This window comes from Helianthus annuus, chromosome 4 (genome assembly GCF_002127325.2).
Source record: "Helianthus annuus cultivar XRQ/B chromosome 4, HanXRQr2.0-SUNRISE, whole genome shotgun sequence".
Taxonomy (NCBI): domain Eukaryota; kingdom Viridiplantae; phylum Streptophyta; class Magnoliopsida; order Asterales; family Asteraceae; genus Helianthus; species Helianthus annuus.
The window spans coordinates 39,654,739-39,670,785 of record NC_035436.2 but is presented as its reverse complement, the minus strand read 5'-3'; the positions used below and the strand labels follow the sequence as shown (position 1 = coordinate 39,670,785).

Below are 16,047 nucleotides of genomic sequence, written 5' to 3'. Positions count from 1 at the left end.
GAAATGACCTTCTCTGATAATCCAAATTAACTCTTAATCAACTTGTGATTCTTTGAAGTAGATAATTTGCATTTCAGTTGTCCTATCTGATCTTCTTCTTCTTGCTGTGATCTTCAGGAATGTTATCTTCTTCAGAGATCCAGTTGATTGAGATTTTCTTCAATACCTACAAATAAAGTTTCCTAACAGGTATGAAGTGGGTATAATATAAAGGTTGATTTGTGCAATTTTGTATACAAATAAAGAAGCCAATTAAACATCTGTATTTTTTAAGACTTCTTGAAGCATGGCCAATAGGCTATACTTACTCATCTTTGGCGTTCATGTGGGCCATTCTCCCCTTTTGTGCACATACTTGATAAAAAGGAGTCATATAAAAATAACATGATGAGAGATACATTGCAATGGCAACGATGTTGAGATGGACAACCATTGATGACAGAAGGAGATGTTTATGGGAGAGCTTATGTTGAGGAAAACATACAAGGGAAACATTATGCAAAGTTGAGTAAGGATACGATTTGTTGAATAACTTGGTGAAATACATGTCATTATTTATGGAGGTGGATGGTAGAGTGTACGAATCTTTTGTCAAACTTTTTGTAAATCTAGCCGGGGGGGGTGAGAGAGCACGTATAGAGGACAAACGTAATGAGGCCAATGAGGTTTTGATGGGAAATCTGTTACGGAGGTAATGGTGGAGGTGGTTTCTAGTAGGATGACCATAAAAAGAAAACGAAAAGAGTAAAGTACACTATGATCATTATAGTTTACCAAAATTTTGTATTTGTTGCATGTTTTTCAAAACTACACAGATGGTCATGTGGCTTGTACTTTATAACGCGTTCTGAATAGTCATTAAGAGGCTACCTCTTAATGGAACCATTAAGAATTTTACCAATGAGAAGATAGAAGAATATGACATGTGATGATTTACCATTCGGAGGTTACCACTTAACCATTCAGACTTGAGGTTACCTCTTATTCATTCAGAGGTTTTAAACCGTTAAGAGGTAGCATCTGAATGGTCATTAAGAGTCTACCAAACAGCCCCTTAGTCTCAACCAACAAATCTAATGGTTTTAGCATGTCCAAACTAGAACTAGGGACTAAATTTGTTAGAAAGTGCAAACCAAATGGACCATCCATATACTTTATTAAAGGAAAAGTGAAGATCTTTAGAGCGAAAGGGCGCTTGGTGGTTGCCGCTAATGTCTAACCCAAAATTACATAACCCTGAATTACTTATTATATTATTAGTCGTTTTGTAAATAAATATACGAATACGATGTTTATTACATAACCCAGAATTACTTATTATATTATTATTAGTCGTTTTGTAAATAAACATACGAATACGATGTTTAAAAAGTGAAAGATTTTCATCTATTTGTCATAATATAGCATCAATGGCTTCGAAGGCTTAACGCTATGTAGCAAAGTCTTGAACGACTTGCATTACTACATGAAATTTGAAGTTTTTAAACAATACAATACGATTTCCTTACATAGTTTAAAAGAAGTACAAAATGATATAACAAACAAGGCACAATGTACCACACCAAATTCAGCACTGCCTTTATATATGTGTACATGTTCATGCATCTATTGTTGCATGCAAGCGTGGGGAAATTAGGACTTCCAGCGGAGTTGCCTTGGCGTTTGTGAGTCCAGCAGTCGCGCTCATATCAACAGGTTCACCATTTGGAGTTGAAATATCAAAGTTGTGTAGCAAAGTGGCTAAAACCATATGTAACGTTTGACATGCCAAACCAATTCCAGGACAACGCCTTCTCCCCGCCCCAAAAGGTATCATCTCAAAATCCGTCCCTATTACATCTACACCCCTTTGGTTTGGGGATAGAAACCTCTCTGGTCTAAACTCGCATGGGTCTTGCCATATATTTGGATCACGGTGGAGCTTCCACGTGTTAACTATAAGCCACGTGCCTTTTGGGACATGGTAGCCGGCTATGGTGCAATCTTTGGTACATACTCTGGTAGCGTTTAAGAATGTGGCAGGGTAGAGTCGCAAAGTTTCTTTTACTATAGCATGGAGGTAGCACAAATTCTTGATATCTGATTCATTTACTTGTCTATCATGTCCCACTTGCATGTCTAGTTCTTCTTGAGCTTTTCTTAGAGCGTAGGGATTGTTTAGCAGTAACGAGAGTGTCCACGTTAGCATGACCGTAGTTGTATCCGAGCCACCAGCAATAAGAGTCTGAAAAAGGGTAACTAGATATAATTATGAATATTATATATATAATCAAGAAATTTGAGTTATATATCTGGGATAGATATTAAGAAGTGCAAAGTCGTTCGCACCGCAGATGTGGCTTTAATGATGGTATCAGCATTGTAACCCGCTACATCATCATCTTCTACCACTTGGATCAAAACATCCATGAAGTCGTTTTCCTCTTTAACATTGTCAAAAGAACTTTTCCGGCGATGCTCCTCTAGCCATTTCCCGACTATGTAATCAAGCTCCCTTGCAACTCGTTTCATTATCTTTTTATATCCGCCCAAATCCAACCAATCTAGAAAAGGAAGAGCATCAGCTACCAAAAATTGTCACAAGTACTGAAACCACTCACTTATGACTTCTCCATAACTCCTCATCTCCTCCTCATTTTCACCATTACCTCCATTGTACCGTTTTCCAACAACCACTTTAACCATTATATTCATATTCAACTCCCCAAACCATTTCTTCATTTCCACCAGCATTTTCCCTTGCTCGTCTCTCTTCTCCCTCCAAAGCTCATGAATGTTTTTAATCGAGTTTTCTAGTTCAAAGACTTGAAGATGATTAAGCTTCTCAAGTCGACTTTTAGACAGAACCTCTTGGGAGATGATTTTACGTATTCCACGCCAATATGGACCATATGGAGCGAATGAAAAAAAGGCACCATTATGTCCCAAAATCTTGGTAGCGATGTAATTCGGACGGTTGGAAACAATCAAATCATGGGTGGTAAAAATGTCCTTAACTATATCCCAACTACTCACCACCAAGGCCTTGCGTACACCAAGCCGGACGGTGAAGATGGGCCCATATTGGTCAGCCATGGATGACAAGGGTACATGGGGAAGATCAGAACCACTAAAAATTTGTAGTGGCCTATTATAGGCCATGCACCACTTGCTTCGGGTGGATTAGTAGTGGTTTTGTACAAGAATGATAAGCAGTAGAGGACCAGAATTATGGCAAAAGTTTCAAGAATAAGTTTGTAATTATCTTGCAGATTGGAAAGATCCATGAGGCAGCTATTGGTTTGTTTGTATTGAAAGATTGCAAATTGGTGCTTAATTGACAAACTGCTAGCATACTACTTATAGTCGTTGATTTCATTTCACTTTCTTCATAATAAGGACTCATGAATTATGGCAAAAGTTTCAAGAATAAGTGTGTAATTATCTTGCAGATTGAAAAGATCCGTGAGAGCGCTACGGTTTGTTTGTGTTGAAAGATTGCAAATTAGTGCTTAATTGGCAAATTGTGACCATATACTTGTAGTCATTTAGTTCATTTTGGTTTCTACATGATAAGGACTCGTTACTACGTGGACATCGATATATGGATTACCTTATATACGGATATAATTGGTAGGTCAGTTGAGTTTATCATCTATTTCTATCAATATGTAGAAATTAAGTATGTGGGGTCGTTATAATTGGCACTCAAAATTCTTTTGTTTGTTGGTTTTTGAGATTTCATAAATAAAAATATGAATATGAATATTTATGGATACTATTAAAATAACGATTCAGTGTTTAACCTGAGTTATTTTGAGTAGGATGATTCTATTGTACTTCTCTTAATCCGCAAAACAAATAGAATAGAATTACAAACAACTTGTATTCGTATAAATAAATTTCATTTTTGAAGTTATGTTGAATGAATATACGTTTTAGATGCTAGAAAGGTGTTTGTGTGAGGCGGCGGAAAACATAAACACTGTCAGGGGTGTGTACGGTTCACTTCGGTTCAATTATTAGCCTTAAGCGAAACCGAAATCATTATCTATTTTATTAACCAATCAGTTTTCGGTTAATCGATTCGGTTTTTTTGTCCCTAAAATTCAACCACTTTTACAACATTAATTTTTGCTTTATAGAATGAAATTAGAATGTAGATTTCATTTCTAAAGCATTCTTATGGCATCCATCAACTTTTCCCTTATTTTAAAAATTAAAAAAAAAAATCTGTCAAAAGCTCACTAGATCCTATCCACCATTAGCTTTTCACATATAAAACATACTATATTCATGCTCTATCAAATTAGGGTCTGTCTGGTATGGGGTAATGGAATGGACGAGAGAATGGAATGAACGAGGTAATGGAATGGACAAAGGAATGAAATGGATCATTCCATTCCATTCCATTCCATGGTCTTGTTTGATTACCATGTTGGAACGGAATAAATCATTACCTTGTAGTGTTTGATGGGCAGGAAAAGAAGAAGGAATAAAATTGGCGATGGGTGGCGGTAGTCAATGGCGGCGATGGATCGCAGCGGTGGTCGAAGTGGCGGTGGTAGGTTGTGGCGGGCAGTGATGCTCGTGTTCGGTTAAATACCACTAGCTCATATTAAAAGAGGTGATTGGATGTGCGGTTAAATGAATACTTATGTTAAAAGTTTGACAATGATAAATGATTAGTCACTGTCATTCATGATATTTCACTTTAAAATATACTATTTAAATTTTACCGTATTTTTGTGATATGAAATGTTTATACATCCTCCATGTTTCAAGACAAACTTGAAAAGAAATGCTATAAAATGATGGAAGAAACTTGAAATATATTTTACTACTTAAAATTTCTACTACATTTTCTGTGTTATTTTGAGAAGGCTTTTCGATTGTTGGCTAGCCTAACCCCTACGAAACACAGTAGGCCTAATTTTTTTAGTGCAGAATATTAATGTCTTTTAAATGTAAAATTTCCCTTTTTTTACAAATGAGTTGTTTCCATGAAGGGGAAAGAGGGATTGGAGTTTGCGGATATCATCATCATCATACCCAGTAAATTCCATCAATATCAAAGTTAAGGTAGGATGTGAGGAGGGTAAGATGTAGACAGCCTTGCGTCTACCCCGTAGGAATAGAGAGATTGCTTCCAATGAGACCCCCGGCTCGATTTGAAGTTTGCGGATATATGAATTTTTTATGTGAGTAATGGTAGTTCATATATATTTTTACAGACAGTATTTGACCTTGGAAGTGTAGCTGAAAGGATCGTTGAATCGATCTAAACGAGTCGATCAGAAGAGTTCTTGACCAAATCAGAGGAAGAATTCATTGATTTGATCTTCATTCAGCTTGATATGCACATAGTATCAATTTAACTGTCTCTTGTATTGATTTGACAAAGATACACGGGCTGGAGACACTTCGTCAGAGCTTCGCTACCGGAATCACACACACCTCCAAGTTCTACAAATGTAATGACAAGACACATATATATAGGCTAGCCACTTCGTGTGAAACTGCTGGTTCGGCTCAGTTTCCCGTTTTCCCCGTACTACGTGTCCTAGCATATCATTCTAGTTACAAGACTCGATACAAGACGAAGTCGACAGACATATGCACCAACAGACTCCCCCTTGGATGTTGACGAGTCTTCAGTGTCGAGTCTTCAGTATTACAAGTCTTCACTCTTGATCAGTCTTCATGCTCTTTCCAAAGTATCTGACACTGTAGGCATCCTCTTGAACCTTCTCTCTTCTACTCTCTCTTAGAATCTCAATCTGACTCTATCCTCTCTCTAATTCTCTTGATCAGATCTCTTGATTCGTCAAACTTTTCAACATTAGCAGCTAGCGTGAACGACAGGATTCGACCCTGACTTTAATGTCTTCAGACTCCCCCTTGGATGTTGATCCAAAATCTGTATCTGGCTCTTACGTCTTCAGACTCCCCATTTCGATAAACTGGGATCGCAGTCTGGAATAACTTTCGTTCTAAGATCGTAACCTGGCTCAAACTCTGCTCAGGTTTAGCCACGGGGATCTCGCTTTGCAGCTTTCACAGGTTCAAGACCGTTGCCTGGCTCTCTGAAACCTGGATCTAATCTGCATATCCTCAGGAATCGAAACTTGGCTTTTCCAACGCTTTTACCTGCACAAACTCTACCTAAACATAAGATTTTTATTTATAACAATTTTAATCTATGCTTACCACTTGTAAAATCAATCTCAAAACATCACTTGTTAGATTATGACATTTTTCATTTTTCATCTCAAACAAACTCTCCCAAACCACTACTCATCATGTTTAGCACTCGGAATTTTGAAAATCAGCTTTTCAACATCAGTTGTCAAAAATAAGATGAAATAAAATCTTTTTGATTTTTAAAAATTTTATACTAAAACACAATTTTTTTGGGGTTTTTGTTTTTAATGAAAAACAGTAAGGAAATATTTACAAACAATATTTTTTGTGAGTTTGTGTAAGAGGATCATATCAGTTTATGAGACAAATCACTAACACCGTTGACCTTTTTAGACTTTAAGTTTTAAACAAATTCACTTAGATTGTCAGTATTATTGTCCACTTAAACCTCTACACAAGTTTCAATTGATTCGAGATACGAATTAGTATTTTAAAGACTTAAACTTATTCGCGTGTCCCACCTCAGAATATACTCCCGTATCAAAATTCCCTGGATTCAGTCTTACAGGTGAGTATACCAATCTGATATCTGTATCTGGGTTAGTGCGAGACCTTGAGCGCTCAGGTATGAACTTCCGTTCAGTCAAAGAGATGAAGGCTCGACTTTTGGTGTGTTCCCTTTAGAGAATCTTTTCTTCAACTGCAATTGATTCATATCTTTCGATATTTTTCAATTTTTATGCAGAGGATAAGCTTTTTAAAGCGCGTAAAGTATTATACGAAGTCTAGGCCATTGCTTCCGCAATATCAGAAGACTAGGTATAATACCCCAGATATCAAACAGTATAAAGACCTCATATCTCAGAATCAGGCACTCTCTCAAACAAGATTTCGGGGGTTACCCATATATCCGAGAGATGTTCTCCACGAGATAATAAGTATTTGATATTTAGGTTTATATCTCAAATTCAATCTACTATTCGTGCGAAGTCTATTGGCACATCATTAGTGAGACTTATTTAAAAACATTTTTCTTTACATTTCTTTAGCATGTTGTGATAGTCCACTGATGTACTATCATTTCCTCTTTTTCACAACAAAACTCATTTTTTTTTCAATGTTTTTGGATTTTAGATTTTATCATGTTTTTGGATTTTTCAAATTTTCAAAATTTCTAAATTTTTTACTCCCCCTAAAATCAAAAATATGTTTCAATTTTTGATTTTCTGGGAAAATTTGAAAACAATAAACTATACAAATAAAATGACAAACTGATTTGAATTACTTCAATTCGCCATCCACTTGACGTAAACAATCAGAACTCCCCCTGACAACAAACTATTTTCCCATTATGATTTCAAAACACTTAAGTTTGTTTTAATCAAAATGGTTTATCCGGGAAATTAGTTTTGTTGATACCAATTGTAAGATCGGGGTTTGATTCATCACTTTGTTTTCCAATTACCACGTGTATGAAAGTTAAATCAAGTTCAATTTAATGACCTTGATTAACCACTTGTAAGTTCACTTTTTCCTTTCTTTTAATCGCTTGTAAAAACTTAACACTTTTCAAAAACATTTTTAAGAATGATGCCAATTCATGCTCCACGATTACCAACTTGGGAGCTCCGGCAAGTCAGGATTTCAAACAAATAATGCTGACACCCAAGCCTGACCAGCCTTGGGTGTATCCGAGTTATTTTCACTCGGTCTTTGAACATTCCTTTTTATTCTAAATTTGCAGCCCGCAATGGTGGAAAGTTGACATCATCCATTGGCGGTACTGACCTTTCTCTTTTTAGCTCAACTTGTGGCTCCTCTGACTTTGACGAGTCAGTTTCATCGCCAGAAAGTGGCTCCTTTGCTTTCGAAGAAACAAATTCATCGCCAGATTTAACATCTGATTTCTTAACAACCCACATTTGGTTGTTAAGATTCACATTTCTTTTGTTAAACCTTTTAGAACTCTCACCAACCTCAAATTTTGAATTTTTGAACATTTTAAATTGTTCGGTTGGTGATTCTGTTTTATCAACAACTTTTTCTTTTTTTATTCTCTCTTTTGTCCTTAGATTTGAATCTGATGAATTCGTTTTACTTGACTGATCATTCTTTGGAGAGCAAAGCGATTCATCATAATTGTTATCTGGCTCATCGGTTGTATCCGAGGACAAAATCTTTTCTAGATACTCTCTCGCTTTCTTTCTTTTCTTTCTCAGTCTATCCTTCTGCCCTTGTGTTAATTTCACTTTCTGTTCTTTGGGTTTTTCTTCAATTTTGACTGTTTTCTTCACCATTCTATGAGATTCAGCCCTCGATCTTCTCTTTGATCTCATTGGGCAATCTCTGGCAATATGACCTCTGATTTGACATTCATAACATATTCTCGTTTCAAATCTCTGACTCTGGAAGTTAACAGCAATGTGTCCTTCAAAACCACATTTGTAACACACCCTGTTATCATACCATTCTCCACTTTCAAACCAGACACTTAAATAATAACACTGATTTGATTTGTAGTACTCCTCATTTCTCAGTTTTCTATCATTGTAATGATTTGTCTTTGAAGAATCTTCATTCCATCTTCTCCTGTAAGCTTGATTTGACTTTTGAGCACCATGGTCAAACCTGCACCACTTATTATCAACTTTTTGTGAGTTTAGATTTTCAAATTTTTGTGATTTTTTATGAGGATTGGATGATTGAACTGATGATCTTTTATTATTACTTTGAAAATTTTTAGAATTTTTAACATTTTGTTTTTGTTCCACATTCTTCTTAAAAGGTTTTTGCATTGAGCTTTCACCTTTTCTTGAAATTTTTCTTTTAATTTCAAAAATATTTTCTTTTTATCACTTTAATCATCAGATTTATCATCACAATCTTCAATTATGACATCGTCATAATTTGTGACATTGTCACTTATTGGAATTTCATTGATCGGTTTTGGACATATATGATCTAGTATTAATGACGAGGTCACAAAACCTTTCAATTTCTTTTCTAAATCATCAATTTTATTTCTAGCAATCTCAACTTCATTTTCAAGTTGAGTGATTTTCTCAAGATGAGAATTTACTACTTTTCGATTTTCAATATTATTATTATCCAAAACAGATTTTTAATTTTTTAAAATTTTTATTGATTTTGAAATTCTTCTTTATTTTCTTTTAAAATTTTGTTTTCTAATTTTATCCAAAACACATCTTCATTTTCTAAAATTTTTATTTGATTTTTAAAATCTTTTTCAATTTTTATTTTTTCATTTTCTAAAATTGTTATTTTATTTTGAAATTCTTTTTCATTTTCTTTTGAAATTTTGTTTTCTAATGTCAAACTCTCCACATCTTTCAGAAGTTTGACATTGTCGGATCTAGATTTATCACATTTTGAGCACAATGGTTCAAAACTTGAAGGTTCATTTGTTGATGCACTTAATTCTTTGACTTCATCGTTCTGTGACAATCCAGTTGACTCATCTTGTTTAGATTTTTCTTGGTGAGCACTGTCAACATGTTTCTTCTCGGATTTGACCTTTTCTTTAACAGTTGCTGCCTTATGAATCTTCCTTTTCGCAGCTTGTCTTTTTTTGAGCCTTTCCCTTTTATCTGCAAAAAACAAATTATACAAATCAGGTGAAAATTCTCTTTTATAATATTCAAGCTTTTGAATTTCTTCACTGTCATCATCACTCTCTTCATCTGATGAGTGATCAAAGATTGGTGCTTTTTCTGAAGCAACTTCAGTTTTAACTGGTTCTTCTTCTTCCTTTTTTAGGAATGAATTGCTGAGATTTGTAATAATAAACATATGCCATTTCTTCTTCATAATCCATGTTTCGGTTTCGAGAGTTCACAAAAACAGATTGTTCAAACGAGCTGATTTTAAAACAAACTGAGAACCACAAACAATCTGACTTTGGTGCGAACTGATGAATTCCAAACAATCTGAACAACTTCTAACGACCTCGTGCGACTTGGCTGATTGAGTAGTGATCTGACCTCAGCAATGAATCTTGACTTTCAATACAAAATCACATGCAAACTGATGAATCAAATCTCTGACAAATATTAAATGCTCACAAACAGACCACTTTATCACATGTGCACTAATCAATTTACGAGCAATATTAAATTTCAATTGGATTTCTATTGGACCTCAATGTCCACTTAACCGAACAAACTGCAATCAACGTCAATTTTTATTAGATCTATTAACTTTTGTGAGCTGACAACACTTTATAGTTCAAAATATAATACCTGAATTTAAAGATGGCCGATAATTTCTTTATTATCAATCAATTTAATTGGACCTTACTTATAAAGTCACATGGGCCATTGATATATGATTGGGCCGCACCACTTGTTCACATGGATTTCAAACAGTGGCCGACAACTATTTAATTTCTCAAGCAAACTATTTGACCAAACTTACCACATTCACGTGAATGCCTGATTAGTATTTAATCTGATTGGGCCGCTAATCAAGACTAACGTTATTGGACTGTTTGTATTGAACCAAGAAATATCACGTGAGTTTCTCGATCTAGACTTGTTTTCTGATTGGGCCTTTAACTGTAATTCATTTATGATCACATGCAGCCGACATTTTCATCTATCAACAAAAATTTAACCTGGAGATACTTTCAATCACTTCGCATGACCTGAATGTATCTTAATCCTTTTCGTGCTAACTGGTGACTATCAACTCGTACGACCTGGTCAAAGTTTTCCAAACGACTTGGCCCAATTCGCACGATCTGATTAAACTCTCACACGACCTGGTGTGATTTCGAACGAACTGACAAGGTTTTCACACGATTTGGTCCATTTTATCAAGTTTTAGGTTGATTTTAGGTCTGATTTTTTCAAGGATTGATTAAAACTCAGTTTTAATGAGTAGAAATAAGATATATCCGTGAAATCAAGCTGAAATGGTAAGAACTCTTCCTCCTGAGCTCTAATACCACTTGAAAGGATCGTTGAATCGATCTAAACGAGTCGATCAGAAGAGTTCTTGACCAAATCAGAGGCGGAATTCATTAATTTGATCTTCATTCAGCTTGATATGCACATAGTATCAATTTAACTGTCTCTTGTATTGATTTGAAAAAGATACACGGGCTGGAGACACTTCGGCAGAGCTTCGCTATCGGAATCACACACACCTCCAAGTTCTACAAATGAAATGACAAGACACATATATATAGGCTAGCCATTTCGCACGAACCAGCAACATGCCAGTTCGCACGAACTGGTCAGTTCGTACGAACTGGCCACTTAGTGTGAAACTGCTGGTTCGGCTCAGTTTCCCGTTTTCCTCGTACTACGTGTCCTAGCATATCATTCTAGTTACAAGACTCGATACAAGACGAAGTCGACAGACATATGCACCAACAGTAGCCATGTTTGGTCAACAAGGAATTGTAGTAGATTTGTTAGAAGTATTCTTAGAAATTAGACTCGTTTTGCTTATGATTTGACTATATTCTCTTTCAAAGATGTAACTGATTTGGAAATGTAGTTGTCAACAACATTTGCAAACTAGTATTCACTCATGACTCATGAGTTAATGTATGTGGTTAGGGATGAGCTTGGTATCAATCGGTACCGAAAATCCTCAAAACGGGTACCGGTACCGATTTTACTCTGTACGGTACGGTTTGGTACCGGTATTTGAGGGTAAAAACCTGTAAATACCGGTACCGAACCAATACCGGAAATGTCAAAAGTCGGTACCGAAAATGAACTCGGTTCGGTAAATTCGGTACCGGTACCCGGTACCATTTGCCCATCCCTATATATGACACTAGGGGTGTGAATTTTTAACACAACAAGAACCTAACACGAAATTTGTGGGTTGGGGTTTAGTTTATGGTTCAGGTCAGTTTTAGGTTAAACCCGTGAACCTATTTAGCTAAACGGGCCATGTTCGCATCAACCTAGTCGGCTTGACAGGTGGACTAGTTTAGCCCATTATACATATTAAAAGAAAGTTTCCATAAACAGTAATCAATTATTTTTATAATATTGTTTTCTTTTAATATGTATAATTGTTTTATTAGTTAAGTGATTCTTATTGGATAGATATCGATTCTGTTTATTACGGTATCAGTACGATATACGCACTCGGTATAGAAATTAGCAAATGTTTTACATCAATAAAAAATGATTAAAACGAACACTGGTACCAGCACCGATGTTCAAACGCTATCAATCGGTTGAGAGTCACAGTAGTTGTACCGATATTCATTTATCGTCACAGACAGAGTGGATAAAATGAATAAAATGAAACCGGAAAGCATAAAAATATTGTTTTATTAGTTAAGTGATTCTTATTGGATAGATATCGATTCGGTTTATTACGGTATCAGTACGACATACGCACTCGGTATAGAAATTAACAAATGTTTTACATCGATCAAAAATGATAAAAACGAACACTGGTCAACACCGATGTTCAAACGCTATCAATCGGTTGAGAGTCACGGTAGTTGTACCGATATTCATTTATCGTCACAGACAGAGTGGATAAAATGATTAAAATGAATCCGGAAAGCATAAAAATGAATACAGATATCGTGATAGAGTGATATAGTGTCAGTTTATTGCAAGAGAACACAATAAAATAAATATGGGTATTGAAAGTTAGGTGTCAATTTATAGAACGCAAACGAAACGAAACGAATCAAATCGAACTGATGTCAACTGAACATCAGTATCTATATCGATATTCATTTTTAATTGTTTCTGATCGATGTAAAGTTTTCTATTTCAATTACAAAAGCGAGTATCGGTATCGTAATGAGCCAAACGGGTACCAACCAAATTCCCAACGCAAAGCGCGGAGAAATATCACTTAGTTATTATTATTATTCCACATCAAAAACTCCATTATTATTATTATTATTATTATTATTATTATTATTATTTTATTATTATCTATATGAATACAAAGTTATGATGAACAGTATAATTATAAATGGGCTTTTAAGCTTTTATAGGGCTTCATTTTCCTTTACCAACAACCTCATTTTTCACCTGATATATAAGCCACGGCCCAAAAAAAAAAGGTTTTATTACTTTTGTGTTGTTATGTCCCTACTGCTGCCGCGTGTACATGTTTCCCAGCTTTCTTTGTTTTCTCATTAATCTTCATCACAGTTGCAATGCGTGCCAAGTAATGAAGCTGTCAATATCTAGCAAATATGATGCTGTTCATTTGTGTTTTCATTGAAGAAAAAGGAAGTTCCAATTGACACTGGTTTGGCGTTTGCAAGGGTTCTTCCATAGCTTTGCTGTTGTTCGATTGGTAGGGTTCTTCCACATATAACAGGTTTACTGCTATTGCTATTCAATTGGTCCTTTTATTTTGTTGTTTGTTTCTGATTGCTTATATTTGATTGGTCTCCTCTTTTATTTTCTTTCTTTGGTATATATTGAATTTCGAATTCTATTCATCGATTGGCAGCTACATGTTGGAGATATGTTAAGAATTGTTTGCTTGGAATTGGAAATAAATGATTTACATGTTAAGTGAGGCTTAGGAGTTGGAATTTTAAAACTTAGAAGTTGTTTATTTAAATTTTATGAAACTAGGGTTTAAGTTGTTTCTTTCTTAAACAGCCATAGTAGAAGTTATTATGAAATTGGTATTTATGCTCCACTTACTTGGTTAGTATAGGATGAAATTCTCTGTTTGATTAAAAAATGAAAGTTGATTCAGTGACCATAAGAGTAGAGGGGGCAATCTTCACTCAGAGCGTTCCGAGTGGGTCACTTTGGGTTGCTTTTTAAATTATATTGGTTGCTTTGGGTAAGATATTTTTACTCAATGGGTCAAAATGGGTCATTTAAAATTCGATCTCAAATATTTTTGAGTCAAAACGGGTCGACATATTCAAAGAAATGGATCAATGTGGGTTCGGATTGAGTTTCAGGTGGCCGGGATGAGTTTCGGATTGGAACGTTGTTGGTTCGGATCGGATTTTGGGTCGGCACGGGTTCCCGCACGGGATGGGTTTCGGGCCGACATGAGTTTTCGCATGGGACGAGTTTTGAGTGGGGACGGATTTTAGCACGAAACGGGTCTCAGGTTGTTTTTTTTTTCTTTTGTTTGGGTCGCTTTTTCAGTTCGGTTTCTATTTTTTTTTGTTTTTTCTTTCGTCTTCGCTGCTTTCGATTCAGTTTTTTGTTTCGTTTTTTATTCGGTTTTTTGCTCCGTTTTGGCCGGTTTCGAATCAGTTTTTTGTTTCGTTTTGGTTGTTTCGTTTCAGTTGTGCTTTCGGTTTCTTTTTTTGTTTTCGATACTTAGCATCAACGAAGTTTGAGTGGGGATATTATAGTATTTTGTTTTCGCCTTAAGCTAATTAATGTAACTGCACCTACACATACACTAATTTTATGATACCAAACACTAGAAAACTGATCATCTACAAGTTGTTAACATAATTATAGAGATTGACTTTCAAATAAATTATAGAGCTTCACTTTCAAAACGCATTGCCAAACACCCCTATAATCAGATCACTATAGGTAAAAGTAGACTTTTGTTTATATATTTAATTATATAGAATTAGTATTATATCTACTCAGTTTATCAAATTTTAATAAACTGCAATTGCATAAAAATACTAATACATTAACTTCTGCATCACCAGAACTCAAATCCGCAAATGGATTCCAAATACTTTATTAACAGTTTCATAATTTCAATACCAAAACTGAATTGGAAATTATTTCACCTGTATTTTTTCGATTACTTGGTGCAAATACAGAACTTATAGTTAGATAGGTTTATAAAAAACTTTATATATACACTGTGTATAATGACCAGAAACTGTCTAAAACGCAATGACTAGAAACTGTTGTTCACAGAACCAGAAACTGTTGTTCACAGAACCAGAATCTAACTAAAACGCACTGACCAGAACCTGTTGTTTATAGAACCTGTTGTTTACAGAACCAGAAACCAGAACCTCTGCCCCTTAGACCCCCCGCCAGGGGCTGCCGCCCCTGGGACCCCGCTACCAGGGGCGCTGCCCCCGGACCCCCGCCAAGATCGTAAAACGCAATGACTAGAAAAAACTCAGATCTTAAAAATGAAATTAAAGAATTTCTTACATGGATCGAAGTGATTTCTTCAACAATTGACGAAGTTTGAATGATTGAAACACTTATCAACGCTCGAATCGAACAAATCGAGTGATTATCTCCAAAATCACCGGAAAAAACGAGATTTTTTATGAAATTAAACTGGGTTTTCTTCAAAAAAAAAAACTGAAGAACAGGTTGATCGGGTGTTTGAATCATTGATTGGTGATGAAAATCGCACTATAATATAGTGATTATTGAGATAGAAAGTAAAGAAATGGTTGAAGATAGTGAGTTTTGAAAATGGTGGGTTTTGAAGTTATTGGGTTTTGAAAAGGAAGAAGAAAGAGTTGGATTGACTAAAATACCCTTTTTCTTTATTTTAAATGTTGCCACATGTCCTAATCCTATTGCTTCCTACACTTTCTAGCAAAAATAAACTTCCTATTTGATCTTTTCCCTATATATATATTATATATAGAGTTAATTACATAGTTAGTCCCTGTGGTTTGCACAAAATAACATACTTAAGTACTAATAGTTTAAAATCGCCTTTTAGGGTATTAACTTTTAATTTTGTAACGTTTAGAGGTATTAACTTTTTGGGTATTAACATAGTTAGTCCCTATGGTTTGCACAAAATAACATACTTAGGTACTAACAGAATGTGATTTTAAACCTATAAATAACGTTAATACCTCCAAACGTTACAAAATGAAAAGTTAATACCTTAGAATGTGATTTCAAACTATTAGTACCTAAGTATGTTACTTTGTGCAAACCACAGGGACTAACTATGTAATTAACTCTTATATATATATTGATTTCAAGG

At 35.1% G+C, this 16,047-nt stretch overlaps 1 pseudogene; it reads right to left on the bottom strand.

Moving 5' to 3' along the window:
• Positions 1 to 1,411: 1,411 nt before the first annotated feature.
• Positions 1,412 to 3,459, bottom strand: LOC110925622 (annotated as a pseudogene).
• Between the last annotated feature and the right edge of the window lie 12,588 nt (positions 3,460 to 16,047).